The following is a 16,897-nucleotide window of genomic DNA, read 5'->3' on the forward strand; positions in this document are numbered from 1 at the left end:
CTGGTGGTTCCAAGGCGGTTAGCCTGCCTAATCCCCCCTCCCCTTAAATGAGGTTAACGGAGACACATGGGTAGACCCCTGTTTGGGAGGCTGCAACCAGCCTCCCAGTCTTGGGCGTCTCTCCAGAATGCCCCACGTACTTGCACGGGGCATCCTGGGACTTCTGGGGGGCAGGTGGCCCCTGATCCCTGCAGCCTCCGTCAGCTCTGTGACAGATCCAGTAGTCATGTGGGCGGCCGATATGGCCACCCAGGGCTCAAGGTTCAATCATCTGCGGGGAGAGCAGGCTAAGCCCATTCTCCCTGCAGCAGCCCTGCAGGCTCTACACACAGACTGTGTGTAGAGCCTCTGAGAATTCTTCTGGCAGGTTCAAACTAACTCTATTTTTCCCTGTGCTTTAGAAAGCGAGCAAATCTTGATCAAACTCCATGTAAGCATGGTGAAAGCAACCTTAGAAATATGGGGAGTGTTTCGCTCTTTGAGCTCACACTGGCATTTCTGTTTGGTTTTGCACTTCACCTTCTAGTGAGCAGAAAAGCAGATTAAACAGGGAAATATATAAACAAAATCATTTTGAAAGCGTACTTGAGGACTTGCGGTACTGTACTTGACTTGTAATGATTGGCAGCACATTAAATAGAGCTTTGTGTCAGTAACAGAGTGGATTCGGCAAAAGCAGGATGTTAAGTTACAAACTGCAGACTTTGTGACTCCAACTTCTTGTTTCGTTTTGCAATATTAATTGGGAGAAAGTTTATATCTACAGCACTGGTGAGATTACACACACACACACACACACACACACACACACAGAGTCATGTTGGCCAAGTAAATTTTTTGACAAAAATAAAAATGTAAATGTAAAGGAAACAAAACCAAACTAAAAAAGGAAAATCAATTGAAATAAAACAATCCTGGTATTTCATATGGAGGTTATTTCAACAAGAGCAATGGAGGTTACAAAGGCCCTTGAGTAAACTATAGTTTTGTAGAAATAATAAGAGTAACTACTTACAGCTAATTCTCCTGGTTGGTTTGGAGGTTGAGAACTTTGGCAATTCAAATTCTCACCTTTATTAATTCTGATGCACCACTGACAATATGCACCCCTGGACATAAATATATGTATGGAATCCCATATTTATTTGCCACTGGATTCCAAAAAGAAAGTCATGACACAGCTGTTTGGGAAAACAAAAGCCACAACTTTATTGTTTAGGCCACAGACCCAATCCACACACTGGGAAGTAATTTCCATATAAATCATGTAATTTCCATATAAATCAATTCACAGATTTTAGTGCGGCATCACCTGCTGATGATCATGTGTGAATGAGCCGGCCTAGATCTACCACCACAAGACTCGCATATCACTGATCTCAGGTGAAATGCTTCCCCCCCCCCCGCCCAGAATCACTTCACACATTCAGCTGTGAGTCAACAAATATCGAGTGCCCAAATGACAAGAAATAAAACATTATTTGTTTATTTTATTATGCAATGGCTATCCTGCCTTTCCACTCTAAACACAAAGCACTCAAGGCAGCTTACATCACAGGTTTAAATAATGTACATCTACAATCTAAAGTATTATAGCCAAGATGTAGCCACCACAGTGATAACACCCACCTCGCATGAGCCTCATTTTTAAAGATGATTCCCTAAAAGATGGAGATGCCAAGATGCCCTGTAAAGTGGGCTGGATGGTTTGAGTTCCACTGAAAGCACTGAATGAGGTCATTCACACAATCAAAAACTAAGGCTATTTTCACGACCGCTTGAAGACAGGCTAAGGGAGCCCAGACAGTTTTCGAGTGGTCATGAGAACCACCAGGCTCATGGGCGAGCCAGGTGGTTCAGCGGCAGCTAAACCACCTAAATACCTCCCCGCCACTATAATGAAGTGAGTGGAGCGAGCACTCTGCCCGCACTCTGCCCTTTCTGTGATTGTGAGCCACCACACTCTGCCCTTTCTGTGATTGTGAGCCACCACACCATGGCTCCGTGCCATGGCGATTCACAAGGAGACTCCCAACCAGGAGGCTAAAACAAGCCTCCCGATATTGGGGGTCTCCCCAGAATGCCCCGCACACTTGCGCAGGACATCCTGGGACTTCTGAGGGCCAGGTGCCCCCCGATCCCTACTGCCCCTACTGGCCCCATGACGGAGCTGGTAATCATGTGGCCGGCTGATCCGGCCACCCAGGGACGGTTCCCTACTCATGTGAAGGGAGAGCAGGCTAAGCCTGCTCTCCCCGCAAACCACCTCAAGGCACTTCACTTTGCTCGTGTGCAGCGGATCTCCATCTTATTTCAGTAGGATGGATTTCATTCCAAGATGCCCCACGCGAGCTGGAGAGACCCCCGAGCACCGTGGCAACACATGAGCAAAAACACGCAGTTAAAGGAGTCAGGGGAAGGGTATTTTTGAGGGCTAGCTGCCAGGAGGTGCGTGGCTCCTGTTGCAGCACATGACTGCCCAAAGGTGGGCTAGACTCCCTTAGCCCGCTTTTGGGAGATTATGAGAATCACCTCTCTGTGTGTCTTCCTTCTTGCATTCCTGGAAAAAGTGTGTCATTCATAAACGTACACACGCCCTGTAATGCACACAAAGGACACACATAACAACTTACTCACCTCATTGATATTTGGACCAATGGTGAATATTAGCCTACTCACACAGTAACAACGTAAGTGCACATTAGAAGCTAGGCAGAATATTAGTCAAAGGATTTGGCCCCTAGGAGGCAGATATTGAAATATTTGGATTACATTCCTGTAATGCTCCAAATCTCCATCAGAGATTTGCCCCATCAGAAAGTATCTAAAGATTATTCTTAACCTTAGCACCTAGGCAATAATAGTGTTTGAAACATTCTGGAGTTGTCATCATTCTTCTGTTGTTTCTTGCTTGTTTTGCTGTACCACAATTTGTGCACATGTACAAGGAAATGTTGGGAAGGTCTCTATTAAAAGTGGAGCATTCTGCAGTCATTTTGCACACAGTGGAAACTGCTGCATCTTCCAAATGCCAGTTGCACTAGAACATGCTTGTGCAAATGCTGAAATTGCATGGAGTTGGGTGATCACACAACTATTATTTCCAATACCCTGTGATCACACAATTCCCTTGTTCAATTTTGGCATTTGCACAAGTGCAACTTGCATTTGGAAGATGCAGCAGTGCCCACAATGTGCAAAATATTCACTGAACGCTGCGTGGTATGTTAGCCAACAATACCTAACATATGCTGGAAGTAGTTTCCATTGGCTTCATATCACAAATGCATGGAAATAACCCAATTGTAAAATTATGAGAGCACATGTTTTCAGAGTGATATGAAGTATCTCATCTATGGAGTGTTCTAGATGTCCTTTTTGTCTTTTCATATGACTTAAACTGAACAAGTGAGGAATGCAAGCCAAGATGCTTTTTACCCTTTATGATACTGAAAAGTATAAATAGTGAGCCCGTTATGATGCTGAAAAGTAAAAAAATAATGGTAATTAGGGACCCTTTGGCTATACTGGGGCACTTGCAAATGTCCAAACTCACTATGCACTGGAGCCAGTCTTAGTCTTCTAGTTGAAAGGTCCCTCAAACTCAGTCCCTCTCCGTGTTTTGACAGTACCTCTCCTGGCTATGCTAGTGAGGCAATTCAGGAGCAGGAGGTAGACAGATGCACTCACTTGAAAGGATCTGGGACTTCATTTTAGAGATTGCACTAAAAAGCTGAAGCCATAACATAAAACATATTCAGTTTTTATATTAATGAAATGTACATGTTATTAATTCAAAGGAAATCCTGAAAACACAGGGTGGCACAAAGGAAGAAAGAGCTTCATTGAGTTGGTTTGTTGTGGTTTATAATCAATATTAATAACATAATATATTGGGAGAGAGACTACTTAGGGGGGAAAGGTGCTTGGCAGAGTTCCTTTATCCCATGAAGGTCATAATAAGAATAAAAAGATATGATGAAAATGGATGAAGACAGGCTAATCTGTGAATATATAGTTAATATATGATGAAGAATCACACACACACACACACACACACACACACACACACACACACACACAGTAGATGTAAGTATTATATATATATATATATATATATATATATATATATATATATATATATATATAATTTTATATATATAATTATGATAAAGAATTCCCTCCAGAAATGTCACAAAAGGACTGACCTCTGCTGTAAATTTGCTTGAGAACTAGAAGGGAAAGTTTAAATGAGATTTTTAGTGATTTCTGGCCTCTCTGAAACTGGAAAAATGACAATGATTCAATTTAAGAGTCTTTCTGCCCCCAGAAAGGCAGGGAAAGAGTCTCGTTTGATGGCTTTATAGGCTAACACTATAATCTGTAGACTTTCGTCCTTCTGCGAACATCAGTTCTAAATGCTGCTAATCATGTCAACACATTTGTTCCTTATGTCAGCTAATGGAAGAGTTTGTGAATTGATCTTGATTCAAGTTGAAAGGGGAAAAGTGGAAGAAATGTTGATAACATTCTCAAAGGATTTTTTCAGGTAGCTCTTGGCAAGTATTTTCACTGAGTAAAATTCCCAGAGTTGCTCTAAAAATGCCTTAATGTTTCCCCGAGTTTTGCTTTCTGCCCTTAATGATTCCTAGCAGACATTCTTTTAAATAAATTCTGACATACTCAATGGCCACTAGGAAGTAAAGCCCTTCACATTGTATGGGGGAAGTTAATTAAATTATGAACTCAGACTGTACTCTGTAGCCTGTAAATTGTACTCTAAGGAAGCAACTAAATAACTGCCTATTGCTTCCAGGACAGGTTTCATCTGATCAAATGATATCTTAATGCTTGCTTGTGCCCTGCCTTGACATGCATTAATCACATTAATCTCAATTTAAGGTGAATTTCAGGCACGTCTCACCTGAACTTTCTGCAGAAGGCATAGCCCTTGAGATCTTAAAACCATCCAGATTCCAGTCCAGTTTACTTACCATTAGGGAGTCAGGAGATCATTTAAGGAGGCAGCTCTCTCACCGTGCTGCTTTGTTTCTGATCATTCAGCCTCAAGCCAAGATAAACGTATGTGCACTTAAGCCAATGGAAATCAACAGACTGAAACTGCAATTTAGGGGTAGAGAATGGGGGAACTCTGCAAGAGAGGGCCATTTTCTGTGGCTGCCTTGTGTTTTTGTAACATCTAGTTTCACCTTCCCTTTTGGAAGGGTTCAGATGATGGTGCTTCAATTTCCATTTGACAACATGTGAAGCTAGAAGAACCTTCTGCTAATTCAAGGGCTTTTACCACCTCAGCTGCCACCTGCCCCCAACCATGCCCAACAACCGATTTCCCTCTGCTACTCCACTGTGGTATTATGCCCTTGCCAGCACCAGCTCACCAGGGGCGTATCTAGGGTAAGGCAGGCAGGGCACATGCCCCAGGCGCCACTTGAAGGGGGGCGCAATTTGATTTTTTTTAAAAAAAAATGGCCACCGAAAACAAAATGGCCACCACACATGCTCAAATGGCCTCTGTGAGGCCCTAGGCCATGCCAGTCCTCACACAAGCCATTTGAGCATGTGCGGTGGCCATTTTGTTTTCAACGGCCATTTAAAAAATTATTATTATTATTTTAAAAGGCCACCACACATGCTCAATGGTCCCTGTGAGGCCCTAGAGGCCAGCAGGGGGAGGCAGAACATTTGCAGACCCCCCCACACAGCCTTTAGGAAGCCCCCCAAAGGGGCTACAGGTAAAACAATTTAAAAAATTTAATACAATATAATATAAGTCACTGTACACATATTCAGTTTGGCACTATGTACAGAGAATCGGGGTTTGTGAATACTGAGCTGAAGCTTATGAGCTAGGGTTGTATTCATTTGTTCTTACTTTGCTTCTTGTGATAAGTGAGTTAAATGTGATGTCTTAATAATATGGCTATTAATGGTGAGTTTGTCTTGGAATCAGTGTGAAATCCTTAGTATTAAGACCCACTGCGAGTTTCTTGCTCTCTTTCTCTCATTTTAACTGTCTTTCTGAAATACTAGAATATATTCCAAGCAGTGACACAGTTTACTCTGCATATCTTTTAATTATTTTCAGAGTATCTGGGAAAAGTTAAATTCTCCATTTATTTTTAAAACTTATGTAATAGTGATTCTACAATGCATAGTAGAGAATTAGACAGGGACTTCTGTTTATTTTTCCAAGTACACCTCCATGTAGTATTTGGGTATTTCATGAGCCCCAGCATACTGAAAGTTGTCATTTTCCAGCATTTTTTGGTCTGGCTATGTCCACTGCTAAATAGTTTTTGAAATATTAAAAGATTATTGAGCTTGACTTGTATTTTTGAGCTGATATTATGGTAAAGTTATCTGAAAGATGGGTGTCAGATGTTTGGACAGGGGGCGCAATTTCAGTGCTTGCCCTAGGCGCTATTTTCCCTAGATACACCTCTGCAGCTCACATACCCCACAGCCAGCTGTCTGCCTAAGTGACAGGTGAACTTGCAGCCTCTGAGCCCCTTTAAATCCCACCAGCATGACTTGAGTAGGCAGTGAGGCTCAGTGGCTACGGAGGAGTGCATCATCACATTCCCAGTGCACCTCCCAGTGCAATTCCCCAAAGACAGTAGGAAATCAAAACAAAATATTTAAAAGCAATGCATCATAATTTATGCAATTCAGCAACATTAAAATAAAGCAACACCGTAGAACATAATACTACAAACCAATCCATAAGTATATCCATCAGAGGCCTCCCTGAAAAGCTAGCTTTTTACTGCTCAGCGAAACATTTTCACTGTTCAACTTCTCTCTTGTCAGAATTAAATTTCACTTTCTTCACATACATCCATTACCAACCTCAGGCTCAAATTCATGGTTTTCTCCACCTCCCTAGGATCTGATGAAAGGAGAACTCACCAGCATACTGGAGACACTGAAGTCCACATCTACAGATGACCTTCTCCCATGTCATTTCATATAGATGGTGAGCAGAGACCCTGGACTTCGGGGCCATAGTTTAGGGCTTCCACACCCCCTGGGGGCCCCCAAATGCTCTTTAGTCTGTCCTGGGTGGTGTGGTTTGTGCCCTAAAGAACCTATGTGTTAAAAAATGATGCTTATCTTGTAGTGGGGGGCCTCCAAAGGCCTTTAGGTCCAGGCTCCAAAATTACCTAGGTACACCTCTGATGGTGAGTAGCATGGGAGATGATGGCCATGGGGTGAAGTAATCTCTCAGGGCCACATTGTGAGACCACCCCTCCAGGAATGACCAAAGCTATTTAAATACAGATTCATCCCAGAGAGATGTCCCAGAGGGTACCATGATCAGTGGCATCAAAGGTTACTGAAAGATACAGGAAAATTAAGTGTCATATGCCCCTATTCATCTCCTGGCACAGATAATCCACTAGGGCAACCAAGGCAGCTGCAGTCGAAAAACAAGGCCCGGGAATGGATTGAAATGGACTCTGTTCATTAGTTTTCTCCAGAAAAACTTGAAGAAGTCCACATGCTCAGCTGTGAGTCCTCAAGGGCTGAATAACTTTGATCTAGCACAAATGTGAAACAGCTTTCATCAGAGAAGTAGTGCATCTCTTAGGGAACTCTACAACCTCAGATATGTATGTTGAGGATGGCATGTGTGAATATTCTTTCTCATAAGTTATCTTCAACTTATGCAAAGTTAGCACATTAGGCAGAATATTGAATTACAACAGTTCTCCCCACACCCATGCTTTTCGGTGATGAGACAGTGAACCAATGTGAGGGGGCGGGGGTAAGCTGTTATCACCACCATCAGAGAGCACGGTGGGGAGGTATTCATCTGCCCATTGCGAGGACGTTTGGATGAATCATACCAAGTGGTTAAGCAGATGGCATGCTGAATGGGGAAAAGATATATGCACCCACATTCTTCCTTCACATGTTTTAGAGGACTGGTAGACTTTTCATCCAAATTGGCCCTTGATATCACTCTCCTGCCTCACATGATGGAGAGGTCAGCAAACATGTCATCCAAACTGGTTCCATCAAATGCATGTATGAATCAACTCTTTGTTGATTGATCATGGTAATGATCAATCAACAAAGAAAAATATAGGTTTGTGTACATTTTGACGCCTTTACAACTACAGTTTCAGGTATGCTTCCCCCACACCTTTATACATGTAAGGCAGGCTGGAAGGATCCAGCAGAGCCTGATCCAGCAGGGCTTTTCTTATGTTCTTATGTTAAGGAAGGCAGAAAGCAGCTGTCAAAGACTTGGACTTGAATCCAGAGCCTTGGGGCTGTGCTGTAACCTAGCTCACTGAACTAGTCAGGTCTGCCTGTGTTCAGTCCTCCTCAGAGCCCCCAAGTGCAGAATGGAAGAGGCAAATCCTACATTGGCCCATGAGAGAAACCTGGACCTCTGCCTTTGTCAGGTCAACACAGCAGTATATTTCAGGCTCCCGCCTTCAGCAGCTGGTACCAAGAACCCTGAGCTGAGGCATATATCCTCCCAGGTCTACTTTCAGACACACTCACCCTCTGCTGGTAAAGAGGATTATCAGGATCCTGGAGCATTTTCCTTATGAGAAAAGGCGACAGCATCTGGGTTTCTTTTTAGTTTGGAAAAGAGGTAACTATGGGAAGGCATGATAGAGGTTTATAAAATTATGTATGGACTAGAAAGAGTGGATAGAGATAATTTTTTCTCCCTCTCGCACAACACTAGAACCAGGGGTCATCCCATGAATCTGATGGCCAGAAAATGTAGGACCAACAGAGGGAAGTACTTTTTCACACAGCACATAATTAATCTATGCAGTTCTTTGCCATGGGATGTGGTGATGCCCACTAGTTTGGATGGCTTTAAAAGGGGCTTAGACAAATTCATGGAGACAGGTCTATCAATGGCTACTGGTCTGTTGTCCACCTTCCGCCTCGGAGGCAAGATGCCTCTAAATACCAGTTGCAGGGGAGCAACAGCAATAGAGAAGGCATGCCCTCACTTCTTGCCTGTGGGCATCTGGTGGGCCACTGTGTGAAACAGGATGCTGGACTAGATAGGCCTTGGGCCTGATCCAGCAGGGCTGTTCTAATTTTCTTAGGCCTGGCCAGGCCCTGATCCCAGCTGTCTTCACTGCCATAAAATGGGGAAATATTGTGGTGGTAAGGATGGAATACCCTTACAGGCTCCCTGCCTACTTTTTGGAAACATGATAGGTCAAGGGGATATATCTTAGGGGCAAGAGCTACATGAGGGGCCTTATACAATAGAACAGAGTGTGGGTGACCAGAGGTGCTCATACCCCTGGACTTTGGGGCTATAGTCTAGGGCCTCCACAACCCCTGGGGCCCCCCAAATCATCTTTAGTCTGTCCTGGGTGATGTGGTTTGTGCCCTCAAGAACCTACATGTTAAAAATGATGCTTAAATTGCAGCAGGGGGGCCTCAAAAGGCCTTTAGGTCCAGGCTCCAAAATTACCTAGGTGCACCTCTGTAGGTGACCATCTCCTGAACCTTTATTTACAAGGCTTGCAGTGAGGGTACTTCAAAAGCAATGGCCTATGGATTACAGTTTAACTTCCTTTAATCTTGCAGGATGGGATTTCTAACTTGTTAGTTGTGCCTTTGAAATTTACCACAAAGAGCACCCGCCCCCGCCCAGCAACACACTCACTCTCAAAACCTTATTAACATGCTTAAGACATTTTAATCTTCTAGCCTCAAACAGTTCAAAATCAAATCAATAACAGGATGTCTTCCATGTGTTTAATCAATACACAGCACTGTTTCTGCAGTGCTATTTACACATTTCAGGCCCCAGGAAAGTTTGTTCTGGAAGTTTACTTTAAGCAGCCCTTACAGCAGTTTATCAAAGGAGACAAACTCAAGCTTGAAAATGACTTTACGTTCCATCTGTTCAAGGAGGTTGCAGCAGTTTCAGGCTGCGTTTGGCATTGAACATTGCAAACATTTATTCCACAATGCCCTTTTTGCAACATAAATGTGCTAGCAATCCAATAATGAAGTGCTGCACAGCATCTGTTGGTACCTGCCTAAAGTCTTGAGGACAGGCTTACAAAGGAAGATATTCAACATCAGGTTGAAATGAGCTGTATCATTTGTGGTGTTTCGAATGTAACATTTACTTTGCCAGCGTAAACTTTCTTTACTGTTTAGCAGTAGATTTTTTTTTAAAAAAGCTTTTATTCCTAAAGTGATTCCTGGAGGCAGGTTTGTCATAAAAACATGTGGGTCTGGACTGCTACTAGCATTGACCAGTAAGACCAAAAGCTTCAAAACAAACAGCACCAAACACTGGATATTACTCTTCCCACTCAATTTGTATCAGGGAGTGTTTGATATTTACAAAATGGGAAAGATGTATAATTGTCTGAATGCAATACCAAAAAAAGTTAAACTCTGTTGCTTCCTCAATCAATCAATCTTTATTATGGTCATAGACGAGCATTTGCTTCTGCAAAAAATGAAACAATACATTTTCTCAGATACATCAAAATTAATCAAGAAATCACCCATAAAAATCAAGTCAGATCCATATCCCATCATGACCCTCAAGCTGGAAAGGCCAGTTGTCAGTCCCACTTAAAAAACAATGGAGTCACTACGAACTTCTCCTGTACAAGTTCTATTAATAGGAGCTGTGCAAAAGCACTGCCAGTGTTTGCTACAGTATCCACATATTCTCATGATCAAAATCCTTGGTGTCTAGGGTGAGTGGGGGGGGGGAGGCAAGGCTGGACTTACCTTCCCCCAATGATGGTCACTGTTTTCTTTGGTGTGCTGCTACACACCTACACATTCTGTGCTGCTCCTGGCAGCACGGATCACTGGAGGCCAGGAAAATGTGTCCCAACCTCCAGACATCCCATAATGCACCATATTATGAGTGCAGTGCATTGGGGATTCCCCCGTGAGCTGGTCACTCTAGGCACCCAACTCTGTGTGTGCTTTGGCTACATGCAGCCCAAGCACATGCACGATCAAGTCCCCAGGGTAGAGGGTGAGTTCATGCCCTCTAACCCTGGTAAAAGGCTGGGCTTGCAGCCGAGGCAGTGCCAGGATCAGGCTGGATCACAGTACTGCACATGAGCAGCCCTACCCATGCTGGGCTGCTCTAGCCTGGGTTGTACTGCTTGTGATTGTAGTGGCACTGCGGAAGATATGGCAAGGAGATTCAGTGGTGTGGTCCACTTGTTCCCTCTGTGCATATAGGATTTTGTCGATTCCGTATACATAAATGCATAAAGGGTTCCGGTTTAAACTTTTGTAGCCTTGTAATCTTGCTTTTAACTGAAGACCTTGTAACCACCTGCATGCCTGTATTCATATTTTTCATTCCTGTATTCATGTTTTGGACTTCATATATCTTTGTACCAATTAGTACAGCAAGACAGAGATAATATTTTCTTAAGAACATACTCCCTAGTTGATCATCTGCCGAAGGGAGGGTAGATAAGATGTGCAACCAAGGGCATTATCTTGATTGGAATGTCCTTGGCAGAGGTTCCAGTGTTTCCAAATGACTGATAAGTAGGGATGTGCAAAACGTTTCAGGTACAGAACAATCTGTACCCTAATCAGGCTGCTTTGGGCGATATATGCGCAAAACAAATCACCCGATTGCAAGTCCTGAAAGTTTTATGCACAAAACCTGCCCGAATTTCAGCTCTGAAAGTTTAGTTGTTTCGGACATCCATTTTGTGGCAATCTCCATGTAGTCTTCCATTTTGTGTTTGACATCTATTTGAATTTCCCACCTTCAGATCAGTGAACGAAAGGATGGGCTGATCTGCTGACAATTTTCCCCTTCTTCCTGATTGGCTCTTTTCACTCCTGACTGACCCCACGTAGCTTGCTTGCACCCATTAGGCACTACTACCCACCACAACCCTCCATGGGCCACCCTGGTGCCACCCTACCCCACCCCACCCCCCTGAGTTATAACTAAGGCTGCTGGAATCCCCATTATTCCCTATGGGGAACCTTAAATCTTAGATGCGTAAACTTCAAAAATAATTTAAAAATCAGCCCTTTGCCCAATTCCTTTGAAATATGGGTGGTGGCTTCCTTGCACCAATTGGGCACTACCACCCACCACACCCCACTCTGGGCCACCACGGTGCCCCCTACGTGGAGCTATAAAGTTGCTGGAATCCCTATTATTTCCTATGGGAAAAATCTTAAAAGAGCATAAACTCCAAAAATTCTTTTAAAATCACCCCTTTGCCCAATTTCTTTGAAATTTGGGTGGTAGCTTCCACACATTGGGCACTACCACCCCCACCTTTGGCCCCAAGACTCTTTTTTTTATCCAAATCGATTCGGATTCAGAAAATGTGGGTACAAATCGAATCTGGGGTGATTCATGTGGGTCAGATTCATACCCAAAACAAATCGGGAGTGATTCAATTCATATACAAATCAAAACAAAAAAAATTAATTTGTACACATCCCTGCTGATAAGGTGTACCCATCAGAACATCTCCAGGTTTTGTTTACGAGTCTTGTAAAAGTATTAAAAGGCAGCAGGACACTCTTAGCACAGACCTGGAGGTCCTAGGAAGGTGCTACACAGCAGCAGCCATCTTCAGGGGGTCCCTATGCCAACATCTGGGGTTCCTGACAAGCAGAAGCGATGTATGGTATATCCTTTGTTCTGTAATCCTCTTTAGGTATTATTCAGCTCTTCCTATAAAACTTCTTTGGAATTTGCCCTGGTGTATGCTTATTGCTTCCGAATCCTAGAACCTATTGAACACCAGTGCCAATACAGTGAGAATAGGCTTCAAGTATATCAATCAATCAATTAATCAATCCTTTATTATGGTCAGAGGCCAGCATAAAATTAATACAGATTAAAAATTACAGGTAACAAAGCTAAAATTAAGGATGATTGCAGTTTAAGATTTTTAAAAAAACCATATTAATTCATCGTCAAAAGGCTAAAACAATAACTATAACTAATAATACACATTGGTACTAAAGTTATTAAAAATAGAGAAGATAAAATGTAGTAATAAGTAAAGGGGGGGATATAAAACTGTATAGTATACAAAGCAATAAAAAGACAAAGGAATGCAATAAAATGCAGTAAATAAAATGCAATTTAATGCAGTAAAACAATGGGTATGGATGCATGGGCAAGTGCAATATTGATCCAGAGTCTTCAAGAGTCAGATTAGGGGGTGCTCACCCCCTATCATCCTTCGCCGGATGCCAGTCACAGCGGCACAGAACTTGGCAACGTTCTGTGTAATGGCAGAGTTAGAGTCAGAGAGCAATAAATGACTGTAGAATTGACTTGTACGTCCCAGGAACTTACTTAGCAATGGGAAAATGAGGGCAGCATGTATGTCTCTGTAGAACAGACAAAATAGAAGGACATGCTCAATAGTTTCGATCTGTTCCGGGCCACAGAGGCACAAATGCTCAGCAAATGGGGTCTTTCTGTAACAATTAAAGTAGAGAGCCCCTGGTGGCGCAGTGGTAAAACTGCCGCCCTGTAACCAGGAGGTTACAAGTTCGATCCTGACCAGGGGCTCAAGGTTGACTCAGCCTTCCATCCCTCCGAGGTCGGTAAAATGAGTACCCAGAATGTTGGGGGCAATATGCTAAATCATTGTAAACCGCTTAGAGAGCTCCGGCTATAGAGCGGTATATAAATGTAAGTGCTATTGCTATTGCTATATATATGATGGTAGCCACCTAATGGTACAGCAGGGAAACCTCTTGCAAGCCATAGGTTGCCAGTTCGAATCGCCACTGGTATATTTCCCAGACGATGGGAAACTCCTATATCGGGCAGCAGCAATATAGGAAAGATGTTGAAAGGCATCATCTCATACGGCACAGGAGATGGCAATGGTAACCCCCTCTTGTATTCTACCAAAGACAACCACAGGGCTCTGTGGTCTCCAGGAGTCGACACTGACTCGACGACACACTTTATCTTTATATATAGAAGTTTAATATATGAGGGGTTTAAAAAATTTGGACTATAACATCTATCATGAAAAGTACATGAGAGAGAGTGAAAAGTGATAGGCATCCTGGAAATAAGATTGTAGAGAGTCGTGATGTATTGGAATGACACATTAAGCCTCTTCTCATGATGAGTGAGAAGGGCTCCAGAGAGGGCTGCAGAGAAGACAGGTTATACTTACCTTCCCTGTAGAAGATCCCGCTTGCGTTGCTGGTTGTGCTCCTGCTGCACCTAGACGGTTCCCTGCATGGCTAGGCAGTGGGAAGGGTTGGGGGCTAGGATGTGTCATCCCAGCCCCTGGAACTATTAGGATTCACCAGGCAAGTGTGCAATGCATCATGGAGATCCCCCTTCCCCAGGCTCCCCAAAGTAAGCCAGCCATGGATGCAAGGAACCGCAGCTGCCACACAATCCACAAAACAAGATTAAAGGAGTGCTCATTCCCATAACCTAATTTTATAGGGTGGCAATTTAAGTGGGTTTGCCATCACGGAGCCACCGGGATCAACCTGATCCCGGCAGTTCACACACACAGGCAAAACCAGCTGGGCTCCTTTAGCCTGGTTTTGCATGTGCATGTGAATAACCTCATTTTGTCACATTTTGTGATATTGATGAATTGTATGCATTGGCTGCATTCACACAATCACAGTGATACCGATTAAAGAGTTAACCAAGATCACTGAGTCCTGAGGAGCTTCTTGTGAGAACCCAGAATTTCCCGACAATCCTGGTCAAACCACTGTGGTTAACCTGCATTTAACCAAGCTGGATAACCAGGATCAGAGTTGTGTTAGCATAAACATGTGTATGCTTATGGCATGCCTCTTATGTTTTGCTGGGAACTTTTGCACATTAACACAAAAGCAAATGTTGAGCACTCCTGTGACTTGCGCAGCTATGCAATTATCTTGCACTAGTACAACTTTCCTTGTTGCACAATCACTTTGTTAGTCTGGATTTCAGCCAATGTACTTGGTATTACATTTACATGGAATGAAAGAGCAAAGGGTTTAGCCTTTATTTAGCCTCAATTTGTGTTCATGAGATAGGTATGCCTTTTTATTACGACTTCCACCCCACCACAAATGTTTTGGATTAGGTGAACCAAAAGTCTAACGAGTCAAACAATTAATCACTCCTCAGCAGAATTGTAAGGAATAATGTATAGCAAGAAAAGGGATTGTGAAAAGAGGGGTGGCAATCCAGAATTCGAGAATTACAGCACTGATGGGAAACACGGCTTCTCCTAAGGTGCCTGGAAAGCTAAGTACCCTTTTATCCTAGAAGCTAAAGCCAGAGAGTCTGTGATGTTGAAAGTTATGAGATCTGAGTAATATGCTTTTCATTGGACAGTTGGTGGCAGCATTTGCTACTTCTTTTTGCATATCATATATCCCAGCCTAAAAATCTGAGGAGGAAAGAACCCCAGACTAATATCAATTAGGCCATCCACACACTCACATTACCCTGGCGGGGCTGGAGCCCCGCTCCTTCTTGTGCCCCCAGATAACACAAGAAGGCCTAGACCATGCTGGAGGAGTCCGTGCTGTGGGTCCTCCCATGTCATTGTCCAGCACGCAGAAACGGGAGAAGCACTGGCATGGGGAGAAGCTGCCATGTAGGCTTTTCCTGTATGCTTCAGGCCTTTCCATATTAGTTGCTGGTGGAAGAAGGCGTGATACTTCAGCATCTCCCGCACTGCTGGGGTCATATGAGCATAATATTACCTAAAATGTAGAGATAAGCTCTTGCAACAAAGCCACATTGGCTCGGGGGTCTTTGGAAGCTACATCGCTGTGTGTAGCCCTGGTAGTGAGAGATAAGCAGCCATCGTTCCAATTGGCTGTTTGCAGGAGTGTGGAAAGAACTAAAGCGATTTCCCCTCATTCCTCTCAAATCACTGGTTGGTGTGCCATAACCAGTGATCTAACCAGGGCTACAGGAATGCATTTTCATCAGCTGCAGCATGCCTAGAACTCTACAGGCAGCCACCGATTTGCACATATCTAACTCATCCAGTTAGAGAAGTGTGTCTGAACACTTGCTTCCATGTGTTAATGATCCCCTAGCTAGCTATATGGGGTAATTGTCTATTAACAGAAATAGGACATGATATCATTGTGAGGGGCAAGAGATGTGTACAGAAGGAGGGTCCTCATACAGCAGAGGCACAATGTCCCTCCATGGGGTCCCTGTCAGTGAAGATTTGGTCACTCAGTGTTTTGCATCCCATCTCATTGCAACAGTGCCTCTACCTAAAGTGTTTCGTTGTTAGCATTAGAAGTGAATGGCAGCCATTGAGATTAGGGATGTGCAAACCGATTCAGTATCAAATAAGTTTTCACTCAGACTGGGCCCATTTGGATGATCACCCTCAAACTGAACCAGACCCAGTTCAGTCCAAGGTTGAACCAAACCTCTCAGGCTGGTTTTGTCCTGGTTTGAGGCTGGTAAAGTGAAGGTAAAGTGTGTTGTTGAGTCAGTGTCGACTCCTAGCGACCACAGAGCCCTGTGGTTGTCTTTGGTAGACTACAGGATGGGTTTACCATTGCCATCTCCCACGCAGTATGAGATTATGCTTTTCAGAATCTTCCTATATCGCTGATGCCCGATATAGTTGTTTCCCATAGTCTGGGAAACATACCAGAGGGGATTCGAACCGGCAACCTCTGGCTTGGTAGTCAAGTCATTTCCCTGCTGTGCGATTAGGTGGCTTGAGGGTGGTGGTGCATGTTTAAAATAAGGAATGAATTTAAGCAGAGCTGGGGCTCCCATTCGAGGGGGCAAAACTGAACGTGCCTGGTCTTGTTCAAATCTGGTTCGGATTTTAAATGAACTGGGCAAATCCGTTTTGTGCACATCCCTAATTGAGATATATGGGAGCTGGGT

Source organism: Hemicordylus capensis, chromosome 4 (assembly GCF_027244095.1).
Source record: "Hemicordylus capensis ecotype Gifberg chromosome 4, rHemCap1.1.pri, whole genome shotgun sequence".
NCBI lineage: Eukaryota > Metazoa > Chordata > Lepidosauria > Squamata > Cordylidae > Hemicordylus > Hemicordylus capensis.